Consider the following 13,936-nt stretch of genomic DNA (forward strand, 5'->3'; position numbering starts at 1 on the left):
ACCATGTTTAGAGAGATGGGGTGGGTAGATGATGGACCAAGAGTTAGGGCCAAATTTGGAGATGAGGGAGGATGGGGATGGAGGTGGAAGAGTGAGTGGGGGCATGGTTGAGAGAGAGGAAAAATGGGGGTGGGGGGGAGAAGCACACTGTAATGAGAGTGAACTAGTATTCCGAAGTATTATGGTATGGAACAATGTCCTGGGCAGTGTTATAAAGTAAGGGAACAAAGGCAAGGGTGATAGGAGGATTAAACATAGAGAGCAATCTGAGCAGTTACATGGGACATGATTACAATGATCATAAGTGATGGTGGACTGAGCAAAGGAATATCATAATATAAATGATGACAACAAAAGTAATAAATAACATATAACACAATGAACATTCCTGTTAGCCATAAAAAGACTTAGGAAGCGTCACAATAAGAAGCATATCTGACATGATATCAAATTGAGAGCAGAATAAGTATAAAACAGGATAAAAATGTGATAGAATATGATAGGTAGAGTAGATTAATAAATCGGATAGCAATAGTAGTTATACATAATGACGTAAAATAATAAATGACGTGAAATAATAAATAATACAATGAACATTCCAGATAGCAATAAAAGAATTAGGAGGCATTACATTACAATAGCAAATCAACATGATAACAAAATGAGAGCAAAATAGGTGTAAAACAATAAAGATAAAATAAAATGATAAAATGCGATAGAGTTTAATAGAATTAAAGAATAGGATACAAAACAGTATTTAGTTCAATAAATGTGAGTAATAAAGATAGGAAGGAAATGAAGATGAAAAGAGTGACAGAAGAGTTCAGTAAGCATGAAGGGAGTAATAAGATGTAGAGCGGAGTACGAGTGATAGTGGAGGTTATAGATAAAAGAATTAGAGGTGATGGGGAATAAATAGCGGTGATTGTTGAGTAAAAACACAGGCAGCAATAAAGTGCAAAAACCGAACGCAAAATTAGTGAGGGAATGGAGTGAACCACAATGGAATAACAACAAAACCTAATACAATCCCCGCAAAGATACGCAAGGTGAGGATCGCTAGGTTCAGGACCAAAAGTATTGGGTCATCAAGCTGCACATAATCTCAAGTTGGATTCATTGTTAAAAACAGTCCAGCGAATCAGACAGTCATAGCACAGATACACAAAAGGAGCTCATAGGAAGATTGGCAGTGGAAGATAACTATAGGGGTAAGAAACATATATGACATATAATAACTGGCACTAGTTTGAAACATTAAAATTAAAAAAAAAAAAAAAAAACATAAAAAGCATATGAGGGGCAGATCGAAGAATTAACAGGACATGCAGTATGTGTATGAGATTAGTAGTGCGTTAAATTCTTCATACAGTTTTTGTATGGCCTGCCATAGACAGTCCAATTGTTAGCATAGGGGATAAAAAAGGGAAAAAAAAGATAAAAGGTGGATAGGTAAATAGGTGAAGAGCTGTTATGATAGCAGTATGAGGCCACGGAGAATAGTGCAGTGAAAAACATCCGACATAATACATAAACAATCAAAAATGTCACAATAAGATCACTATAAAGTTGTTAATAAGAGGTCATGGGCAATTAACACAAAATAGAAGTGGCAGTGTTAAGATTATATAAAACTTGTGGGGGTAGGGAAGGAGAGCTGTCAAAACTAGTCAGATGAGAGAAAAACAACAACAATGAGGGACGAAGTTCAGGATAAGACCACAAGGTGGCGCCCCCGGTTTAAAGAAGGAATGGATCAAGATTGGTGCAGTGAAAGTTTAGAGGAGATAGTCATCGGCTAGGGGTGTTGTTGTTGACGAAAAGAGTCTTCAGACCCTAACTCGACGCCATTTTGCCAGGCTTTCTGGTGGTGGGCATGTTTAGATCCAAAAATATCCCTAAAAGTCGGTAACAGTGCAGCAATAAGTCAATCTCTTACTGTCTGTGCAGATACAGTGTAGGTACGGTCCTCCAGTTCTGGATCGGCCAGTGGTTCACAGCCCCTGCCCAGTTAGCACATGGGTCTAGACTGGGGGCAAATCAGACCAGTCACTAGCGCTAGATGAGTTTAAATGGGTTTAACTCCCAGTGTACCCACTACAGCGTGGACAGTGTGCAAGCCCAGTTCAGTGAATGCTCACATCAGTGAGTGATAGATTTGTCTTACCATAGGATATGGGTCATGAAGCTCGGGGATATTGGTTGATCCCTGGCCTACTTTGGGAGGAAGAGAGACCAGCAGTGTCTCTATCATGGGGGTCGAGGGGAGCAGGGAACACGGCACTGCGACGTTACGCCGCTGAGCGGAGAGGCAGTTTCCTCTCTAACCTGCTGGCGATCACCACAAGCCTGCGGCCAGAGAGCTCAGCCGAGGCACCTCCATGCATATCTCAGGCCCTCAGCTGGGACGTTCCGACGTACGGGGCGCTCCTGCCACGACCTCTGGCAGAGTTAATCTATGCCCCAGGCGTCCGCAGTAAGCACAAAGGATGAGAAACTTCATGGGCGGTATCAGGACCTGTTGAAATCGTTATGTATATCACCAACCTATGTCTGTGTCTTATTTGTTCCTTTTTTCACACACAATGGCTTTATACTAGTATTTCCTACAGTTGGGCCGAAGTTAACAGGGGAAATACCAGTGTTGAGTCAGTCAACATCCTCCAACCCCTGCAGTATTTCATAACGATTAGACATAGGGATATTAAACCTGTCTCTATTTCCGTCAAAGGATCCCCGTTGCTGCCATTGGTTTATTATTGTTTGATCTATGTGTGTAGGCAGATAGAAGTAATTTAAATCCAAGCTTTGTATTCCGTCATTAACTCTACAATGGCTCCAATTACGAATAAACCTTACTGCCCGTTTGTCCCTGAAATTGACTATTATACAATCCCCGGGGAGGTCTTTTGGTTTATGTCCGATCCAGCCTACTCTCCGAACATATCATATTTCGGCGTGTAGATGGACTGGAAGAGGTCTATTAGTGTTAAGCCAAAAAGTTACTTTATTTTTCAGATCTGAATAGGTTTCCCTTTTGTCACTATTCAGCTCAGGCACCCCAGTCAGAACCACAGTATATGGTACAGATTGCGGGGGCAGATCGATACGTGGGTATACAATCTTCTTTTTGTCACTAGAACTCCTTCCTACATCTTGGTGTCTAGTTTTACTGACCTGCTCCCCCGTAACCATTTCTTTTACTGCCACACTCTCAGCTTCATTTCTTCCTGTTCTATTCGGGGGCTGTGACCTGACTCCTGGTAGCACCTCAACTTGAGTAGTGCAATTTTGACTCCCTGTTAAGGAATTGGCCGGACTACCGGATGCTACTGGATGGTTAGCTATAATAGATGTTCCCAAACCATTAGGTACTTGGCTGCTATTCTGACAATTAGCCTCAAATTTTCTCAATAAGTCGGTGTTGGCTAATGCCGTCTTTTCCAGGCTCCCTATTTTTTCAGTTAGGTTTTTAATTCTTTCTAGTAAAGATAAAATTAATGACTTTACTAATTGCTCCAATTGGCCCATGAAACCTTCAGGGTTTGGAGGCGCTAACTCGAGGACCTGCTGAGATGGCGCTAATTGGGAAATTAATGTAGGATCAGTGGAAGTTTGAACAGTACTAATTAATAATGGCTGGGGCCGTATAACAGGATTTCCAGCTTTTTTGGTAGTTTTAATTTGTTTTGGACATCTACCCTTCTGGTGAGTACCCCCACGCTTCCTCTTGCCATTAGGACCTAAACCTGACGCCTGGATTTTTTGCCTGTATACTTGGTCCTGGCTTTGGTTTATCCTTTGAACCTGTCCTTGTTTGAATCTGTGGAGTGAGTCCTGTTGTTTTTTTTTTTTATATTTCTTTTTATTGAAACTTTTAACAGCATAAACAAGAAAAAATGACAGGGCAATACAATCAATCAAATGGCGAAGCGTCCTGCGGGGGGGAAGGCATAAGATCATAATACAAACATTGACATTACAGGATGGGAGGAAAGAGGGATATAGCAAGTCCGGAGACAATCCAAGCAACACAATAGGAGGAATGTCGGGTCAAGGGGAGGGAGGATCAGCCACTAAGTGTGAGAAGGGAGGTATACAAATGTTTCCCCGGTAGGAGTTCCATCGACCCCAAATCTTGAGCCACTTGCGGGGCCTCCCACGTGCAACATACACCGTCTTTTTTCTGAACATGCATCAGTCCATATTTTCCTTACAGGCCAGGCCTGTGGGCGGCCTCTGAGAGCCCCACAACTGGGTGATATCCCTCTTTGCGATCATATTACCAAGGGTCACTCACCGGGTCTGGGCCAAATCATAGTCATTGGGTTCTCAAACATTCAACAAACATCGTCTAGCTTCAGGCAACAACGCAACACCCGTGACCTCTTCCATCACTGCATGCACTCGATTCCAGAAACGAACAACCTCCGGGCATTCCCAGAGTATATGGAAAAAGGTGCCCAAAAGGCCGCAACCACGCCTGCACAGCCCATCCGAAGCATAACCCATACTGACCAATCGTGGGCCGGTAACATAGATCCTATGAAGAATCTTAAGCTGTACAAACCGGAGGCGAGCCGGAATTGCAACCTCTTTCGGCGAGGATATGGCCGACTGCCAGTCCTTGTCATCTAACTCCAGGCCATCACCGGTCCAAGCTTCCCTGAGGCGCTGTAGAAGATCGGCCCTATTGTTTATCAACTTCTTGTAAATAAGCGAAATCGTACTGTTGGGAACATGTCCGTCAAGCACCCGATCCTCAAGCGGCGAAGCCTCCGGAACAATAGTGCCCGGAGGAAAGACCGCCGTCAACGCGTGTCGGATCTGAGCATATCTAAAAAACTCCTTGTCACTCAAGTCATACTACAGTCTCAATTCCTCAAAGGTTTTAACCCGATCCCTGGTCCATACATCGTTCACCCTGCTTATACCAATAACGTCCCATCTATCAAAACCTTTCGTCTTCCACAGGGAGCCTAGCTTCTCGGAAGCGTAAAGAGGAGTTGCGCGTGTGAGTCTATCCTTCCATCCCATTGCATCATTGGCACGATGCCATACCTGTACAGCCATTTTGGTAGGGCCAGTAAGCGTCCTCCCAGCGGATTTCGTATAAAGCGCCCTGTTGTAGTCTCCACCAGGCAGCAACCATCTGTCCATTTTGAACGCAGGATTGGACGCAGGGCCGTACATGCAGTGGTTAATCACCCCCAGCTGGGAGGCCCAATAGTAGCGCTTAATATCCGGGAGAGCGATTCCACCGTAATACCAAGGAAGTGTTAACTTGGCAAGGGCTATGCGGGACCGTACTCCCCAGATAAGTTGTCTCTGCAAGCCTTCGACCTCTCGAAAGTAACTGGCCGGGATGGTATCAAGAGTATTCTGGAGGGCATAGAGAAATCGGGGCAGTGACATCATCTTGAATAAAGCCGCCCATCTGAGGGGGGACAACGGAAGTCTACGCCATGCCTCAACATCGGACCGCAGGCGCCGAAGCGGGGGTAGCAAGTTACGTTCGAAGCAAACAACAGGATCCAGGGTGATGAACACCCCCAAGTATTTGAAACCCGCATGTGCCACCTGTATTGGGCACCCACGCGGCAAGAGAGGAGAATCTCCAGAGAGAACGTACATGCAGGACTTGGACCAATTGATCACAAGGCCAGAGTTTTTACCGAAGGAAGTCAATACATCGAATAGCACTATTAACGACTTCCGAGGAGACGTGAGGTATAGCAGGATGTCGTCAGCATAGAGCGACACTCTGTCCTCGAAGTCGGGGGTCCAACGTATACCCTTCATCGTCGGTTCCCACCTCAGCCAAGCCGCCAAGGGTTCCAAAGCAAGAGCAAAAAGAAGCGGGGACAATGGGCACCCCTGGCGAGTGCCCCTCCCGAGAGAAAACGAACCAGAAACACGGCCATTAACGACCACCTGAGCCAAGGGGTCATGATATAGCAACTTCACCCAACTGATGAAAACAGGGCCAAAACCAAACTTGGCGAGGGCGGCCCAAAGATATGGCCATTCCAGCGTATGAAACGCCATTGTGGCGTCCAAAGAGGCCAAAATGGCCGCTTCACGCAACAAGGACGCTCTCGCAAGGGCGCCATGCAGACGCCGAAGGTTAAGTGCCGTGTTACGGTGCGGAATGAACCCGGACTGATCCGGATGGATCAGGTCGCAGTCAACGGTTATCAAGCGATTCGCAAGCACTTTTGCGAGGATCTTAGGCTCGGCGTTCAAGAGCGAGATGGGCCTGTATGACGCGCAGCGATCGCGTGGCTTCCCCTCCTTGTGGATCACAACGATAGATGCAAGTCGTTGATCGTAAGGGAGGGTACCAGCTTCTAGCGATTCTAAAAACATAGAGCGAAGATGCGGTGCTATTTTATCTGGACGTAGCTTATAAAGTTCGATGGGAAGACCATTCGGACCTGTGGCCTTCCCGGATCTCACAGAGCGAACCGCGGCCGCGACCTCCTCGATGGAGAGTGTCGCGTCCATCAGCTCCCTATCCAGATCCGACAAGCAGGGCAAAGCAATATCCCTAAGAAGCTGATGCGAGTCCTGTTCCGGTCTATCCCATACTGGGGAGTAAACGGTTTGGAAATACTCAGAAAAACACTCCACAATCTCAACTGGGCCAGTCACTCTCACACCATCCGCCCTCTCAATCAAAGGAACCACACGACTAGCCCTCTCCCTCTTGTCCAACCAAGCAATCAACTTTCCGGCCTTATCACCCACGTCATACAAACGGCCTTGCTGCTCCCTACTCATCACCTTAGCGGCATCAGTGACCAGTGCTCTATAGTCAGCTTGTTTGAGGCTGAGAAGGTTCAACTTGTCCTTAGTAACATCAGATTCCAGGTCTCTTGCTATGTCTGATATCTCAGTTTCAAGTCGGACCACTGCCTCGCACTTGCGCTTCTTAGCGTTATTAATTAACGATAAGGCGTGACGGCGGATGACGGTCTTATAGGCTTCCCATAGCGAGACAGACGATGACACAGACCCCACATTATCCTCAAAATAATGGTCGAGCGATTTGATCAGTTCCTTTCGGATCTTAGGGTCACAGAGATACCAAGGGTTTATCGGGGCTACCCGGCCCTCAGTTCCCAGCCCAGTTTCCATTACAAGCCATAAGGGGGAGTGATCTGAGATACCCCTAGCCAAGTGTCTGATTTCTTTAACCAACGGGGCCTGTGTTGCTGGCATTAGATATAATCTAGTCTCGAGAGGCTACCGTGTGCACCAGAGTGGAAGGTGTATTGCAATTGTCCAGGGTGGAGCAGCCTCCAGGAGTCTATCAATCCCAGAGTGTCAAGAAAGCCACCCAGCCAAGACTGGGACCTCCCAAGATCCCTAGGTGGGTAGCGATCGCTATGCCCGGAGACCACTGAGTTGAAATCGCCGCCCACCACAAGAATGCCCTCCGGGAGCCCCAGTATCACCTTCCCTAGATCAGCAAAGGTCGTAGCCTGAAGGCCAGGTGGGGCGTAAATGGAGAGTAGAGAGATGACTTTCCCCTCCCACCGTCCAGCAATGGCGGCGTAGCGCCCCCTGTCGTCAAGCCCCTTCGATTCATAGCATGACATGTATTGCCTATCAAGTGTGTCTCTTGCAACAGCACAATATCAGGGGAGAGTCGTCTCAAGAGTTGGAACACCACACCACGTTTTATCCTGTCCCCCAACCCGTTAACATTCCAGCATAGCAATTTTAGCCCCCCATCCCGAACATGGTCGCAGCATCCACCCCACATTAGTCGCAACAGCCAAGTCCAAAAGTCCATCAATATAGTGCCTTGAAATGAACCAAACAAAAAACAACTTCCCCCCCACCTCCCCCGGTCTACCCCAAAAACAATACCCCCCACCCTGCACCCCTGCGTTAGACTCGAAGGCCCCCCAACTTGCAGTGTGCCTGTCGCCCAAGCAAATAACTACGAAAAGAACCCCCGAGGAGGAAAAGACCCACGTCCTCCGCCACCCCTGGAAAACCAGCTCAATTAAACTAATTAAAGGATCCGCAAACCACGGCTGAAAGGTCTATACAAAGTCCAGCGAACCAAGTCCCATTACTATTCCTGCTCCATCGGGCCACCCCCGGCTCCACCAGAGGGTTCAGGAGGTTCCTGCCCCCTGGGCAGCGTATCGATCCAGTCACTTGCAGCCTCAGGGTGATCAAAGAAGAACGTCCGATCTCCATGTACCACACATAGCCGGGCAGGAAATAGCATTGCGTATCTCATTTCCCTGTCTCTCAATCGTCTCTTCACTCCCTGAAACCCCATCCTCTGTTTTTGCTCCAACTGAGTGAAGTCTGGGTAGAAACTCACCATCGTATTCTCAAATTTCGTGGGGCCACCCAACCGCGATGCTTGCAGGATAGCATCCCAATCACGGAAATTGAATATCCTGGCAATTATGGGCCGCGGGGTAGCACCCAGCTTAGGTTTACCACCCGGCACTCTGTGCGCCCGCTCCACCGCAAAGAATTTACTCAGGCCTTTGGGTGCCAGATGGTTGACGATGAGGTCCTCCACGATGAGGTCAACATTTAAGTTGTCGGAATTCTCAGGGACACCCACAATACGGACGTTTTTCCACCTAGCATGGCTTTCAAAATCCTCCAGACGGCGGGAGAAGGAATCATTAGAGGTCCGTAAATTATGGACCTCCGTCTGTAGGTCAGAGATATCCGTCGTGAGGCTAGAAGTCTTCAAGTACAGGGATTTAACTTTTTCAATTGTTTTAGCTAAATCCGCCCTTATCAAGTTGACATCTATCGCCACTGTGTCCAGTTTTTGAGCCAGGGTTTCATACTGCACACCGATTGAGGTCTTCATGCTCGCAATGACGCCCATAACATCGTGCAGAGTCAGGTCGTCTTCCACCGTGGAATCATCTCCTTTGTCCACCGGAAGCTTGCCCGTTCCACCGGGGGATCCCTTAGGATGGGTGTATCGATCCATGACATTAGATTGTATGGAGCCCCCACGGTGAACAGTCTTGGTCTTTCGCTTTTTAACCTCGGGCTTGCCGGCCATCTTGGAAGCTATGTCCCCGAGGGGACCCTGAGATCTGGTGAAAATAGCTACGTCAAAATCACTCACAGATGCTTATCCAATGGACGATGTGTCTCACGTCACACACCAAGCGATGATGTACGGTCCCGGCCCTGGAGTAGGACAACGAAGTAAAGCAGTCCCCAGGCAGCGGGGTCAAATCCGCGGCGTAAAAGGATCCGGATCAGAAACGAAACCGAAAGCCACTTCCAGGGTCGGGAATCGGATATGGGACAACCGCTGTTGTTCAATTGCCGCCCAGGCAGATATCAACTCTAGCCCGGGGCATATCCGTGGAGCAGGCCAGAAAAGTTCAGATTGTCATAAAATCGGTTCCCTTAGACCAAATCAATTTTTGAAAGCAGCTGGCAGATCAGCCGGGTTGCATCTTCAATGATCCGTTGTCAGAACCAGGATTATATTCAGGATAAGTGCCGGAGGTGGCGAAGGTCCGGAAACCCTGTGCTCACGCGACCATCTCGGTTGCGCGCGAAGCTCCTCCCTCGTGAGTCCCGTTGTTGTATCAAATAAAGGGGATTCGTTAATCTCCACCGTGGAACTGTGCTCGTTAATAGGCCCACATGTCGATATTTGAGAATTAGAATAATGGTGGTTCGTGGCCCCCTCTGATGGGCCACGGTTATGTGTTTGAGAGGCTAAATTCTCCGGCGTTACTGCTAATATTATTGGGCCCAATGACGAACGCTTGTTATATAAAGGTTCTAATGACAAGCGACGTTCTGTGAGAGCGATTTCATGCTCCAGCACTATAGTTGCCCTTTTTATAAACATATCTAATGTGCCAGTGAACGGCCCACCTGTGACCCCGGGGATGCCCTTCCTCCCTTTCCCTGATCTTAATGCCATTTGATTACACACTAATTTCTCCAACCAGAATGGGAACAAAAATATAGTGTCTTTCCCAGGCTAAGTGAGTAAAGTCAATTACGGCAAAGATCTTATTTGAAGGGCAATATTAGAGGGAGGGCCCAGCCCAGCCTCCTTCAGGCTCCAACGGGCACAGACGGGCCCGCCCTTGGCACGGGCTTGGCCCTCGCGCGTCCCGCACCGCGGTAGGTGCCGCACTAATCTTAGGGCCTCCGGGCGCTTGACGATGACACCGTTGCAGTGCGCGGCCCCAATGCACACTGGGAAATGTAGTTCCCGGGGCCTCCGTTGGTCGAAAAGTATCTGCGGTCTCAGGTCCGCTTTAGCAGTCCCGCAGTATCAGCGCAATGGCCCCAGCAAAGTTGGCAGCTCAGGTAGGGGCTCGAAGTGTTGCTCAGTTAGCCACAAGAGAGTGTCCCGCGCCGCGGTAGGCGCCGCACTAATTTAAGGGCCTCCTGGCGCTTGACAATGACACCGTTGCAGTGCGCGGCCCCAATGCACACTGGGAAATGTGGTTCCCGGGGCCTCCGTTGGTCGAAAAGTATCTGCGGTCTCAGGTCCGCTTTAGCAGTCCTGCAGTATCAGCGCAATGGCCCCAGCAAAGTTGACAACTCAGGTAGGGGCTCGAAGTGTTGCTCAGTTAGTCACAAGAGAGTGTCCCGCGCCGCGGTAGGCGCCGCACTAATTTAAGGGCCTCCGGGCGCTTGACGATGACACCGTTGCAGTGCGCGGCCCCAATGCACACTGGGAATTGTAGTTCCCGGGGCCTCCGGTGGTCGAAAAGTATCTGCGGTCTCAGGTCCGCTTTAGCAGTCACGCAGTATCAGCGCAATGGCCCCAGCAAAGTTGGCAGGTCAGGTAGGGGCTTCGAAGTGTTTCTCAGTTAGCCACAAGAGAGTGTCCCCAGAAATCATTCTTCTGTGCTGCGGCATAAGTTTAGCAATCCAGGATGTTCAGTCCGGTCACACGCCCAAGCAATGCCATAGTCCTCAAATGATCTGTGGAACTGCCATGCACTGATCATGCCAAAGCCCCGTTGCTGGACACACCAGCTGCAGAATCACATGGCAGGGGCAGGCAGGGGGGAATTTATGATGGCTCTGAGATCCCAAAGAACAAGGGGCAAGCCAACAAGCCCAGCGAGAGCACTTGTGGGGCACAAAAGAAGGCAGCAGGCCAGCACATCAAGGAAAGTTGCAGAGTTGCAGCTCCTCCTGCAACCCAGTACTCAGCAGGCCAACACAGCAAAGCAGTTAACAAAGTGGCAGCCCCTCCTGGCAGTGCAGCAGTCCTCCTGGCAATGTGCAAATGGGGTAAATCAACCCTTTTTGCAAGGGCAGGATACAACATATTCAAATGTAAGTGTGAACCACCTCTCCCTCTTCCTGCCCAAGAAGCCTATCAGTATGCAGATGAATACAGAGGTAACCCCTGTCACACCCAGCCCTTCCTGTGTCTTGTCTGTCTACAGGGTATCCACAAAGTGTAGCTGTCACCATGTCAAGACGTGTATTGGAGACTTGCTGTCATGCAAGCAGAGTTATAAGCACAGAGAAATTACCACTTACTAAAAGTAGCAAACACAACAAGATGATGACTGAGTGCTGAAACGTTTCAACCACTCAGCCCCAGTCAAGAGATCTGGGTTGAATCCTTTGTTCTTTTGCTCACTGTGCCATCGCAGTTTGGACCCAGCCATATGCAAATCAGTCTTGACCCTGCTCCTCATGGGAACAGTCCAGCCCGAACTGCCAGGCTAGGTCCTCCCAGGACAGGACACAAGCATCCTGGGACTGGTTTGGGGTATCATTGAGGAAAAGCAGCCCAAATTTCAACCGATGCCCAGGCTGCTGGCACGAGACGCCTCTTAGTTCCCATTTTTATCAGTTACCAAATAAAGAGACGGGCGCTGGAAGCGGGAGTGCAAGAACAGAGTTTTTTTTTTTCTCATGAGGAGAGCCTGTCATTTCGGACATACGCACAATGTCTTCAAGAGGTGCTCTAACAAGTTTCTCTGAGGCTCCGTCTTTTATACACAGGTTTATGGTGCACAAAAATTCCTTATTGCAATAAAGACACTTTGAAGTGCGAAAAGGCACGTTTGGAATCCCAGCTTCAGGCCTATTCCCATGCTTGTCGTTCGGATGTCGTTTCCCCTCCCAAATGTAACATGTGATTGTAATCTTGCAGCCGGACATTCCAACAGGACACGAGGGTAAGAGGGGGTGGTCAGATCTAAGGTTGGGCAGGCGATAAGATCGGGCACTTCGGTTGGTGTATCACGTTTTGCTATGCGGGGCCAGGGGGGTACATCCATGAGGCTTTGTTTTATGACTTGGGACCGGGTCGAGAGGCCAGGTGTAGCCGGGGGGGGTCATCAGAAGAGGGGAAGGGTGTTCCTGGGAGGAATGCAGGGGGTGTCGGTCAGGCAGGGGTGTCACTTTTAGAACAGGGTCGCGCAGAGGGAGAGGGTTTTATGGCCTATGTATGAGATAGCGGGGGTGTTCAACGGGGGGGGTGCTGGGGATTTTAAAAAACGGGCAGAGAGGCCTTGGTGCCTAAAATGGCTGTCGTGTACGTGCGTGCATGGGCCTATGCTGGCGGGATGATGCGGTCAATGCTTCGCGGTAATCGTTCTGCTTACAGCGAGGGGTATGGTGAACACAAATGAACGCCGCTTATGTACATATACATTGTCATTTTCAACAGTCGCCGCTTTTTAACATAAGTTAGTTCATTTCCGTGTTTATCATAACTGACGGGGTGTACATATAGCCATGTGTGGTCAATGAAATAGCGTTTGTCAATACTGGCGGATTGCATATAACCATGTGCAGCCGATGCGATAGACGAGGTGCAATACATATGTTATTGCTTATTTGTATAGCGCCTATCACCGGCGGTCTCTAAGCGCTTAGAAACAGAACAACACAACACACTGTTAGCCCAAATCTCTCAGGCATACCCATCGACTATGCTGAAGTCATCGCCCTTTTAAATAAATGAGTTTTTAATTTCTTTCTGAAGGGCAGTAACTGAGATTCTTCCTTCAGAGTAGTCGGAAGTGCATTCCACAACTGTGGGAGAAGAACAGACAGAGCCCTGCCTCCTCTGGTTTTTAGCTTGAATCTTGGTTGAAACAGATTAGAGGTCTTCCCTGAGCGCAGAGGTCTACCCGGAACGTATCTCATGAGACGTTGTTTTATGTACTCTGGTGCTTTACCAAAGAGAGCCTTGTGGGCCACACAGAGACATTTGAATTGGACTCTGTACATGACCGGTAGCCAGTGCCACTTTTGGAGCAGGGGGGTGGCGTGAGAGTTTCTAGGCAGGGAGTGGATCAGCCTTGCGGCATCGTTCTGTACTACCTGCAGCTTCCTCAACAGCTTCTGTGGCAAGCCGAGGTATAGTGCATTGCCGTAATCCAGTCTTGAAATGACTGTGGCAGATACAATCGATTGCAGGGTAGAGGCTGATAGGATGGGTACCAATTTCCGCAATTGCCTCAATACACCCGTGCAAGAACCAACCACGGCTGCGACTTGGGAAGCCATCGAGAGGTCTGCATCAATCCTCAGACCGAGACTTTTTACCACCTTACCAGGGGGGGGGAGTAGAACCTAGCTCTGGGGGCCAGTATAGGTCACTCCAGGGGTTCCCTAGGTTACTAAAGACAAGCACCTCGGTTTTTTCGGCATTCACTTTCAACAGATTGTTGGTCATCCAATTGACCGTGAAGCTAAGCAGATTCCTCACTGATTCCTGGGCCTCAATGGTGTCTTCCAGCTGAACCAGTAGCTGGGTATCATCTGCGTAGTTAAAAACTTCGCAGTTCCGGCTCATGAGCTCCTCAACCAGCGGCTGCAGATAGATATTGAACAGCAGGGGGGATAGAGCTGACCCCTGGGGCACACCCCATGTTACCTCACTAATCCCTGATAGCTGATCACCCAGCTGTACCCTTTGAGTACG

This window comes from Lissotriton helveticus, chromosome 4_1, assembly GCF_964261635.1.
Source record: "Lissotriton helveticus chromosome 4_1, aLisHel1.1, whole genome shotgun sequence".
Taxonomy (NCBI): domain Eukaryota; kingdom Metazoa; phylum Chordata; class Amphibia; order Caudata; family Salamandridae; genus Lissotriton; species Lissotriton helveticus.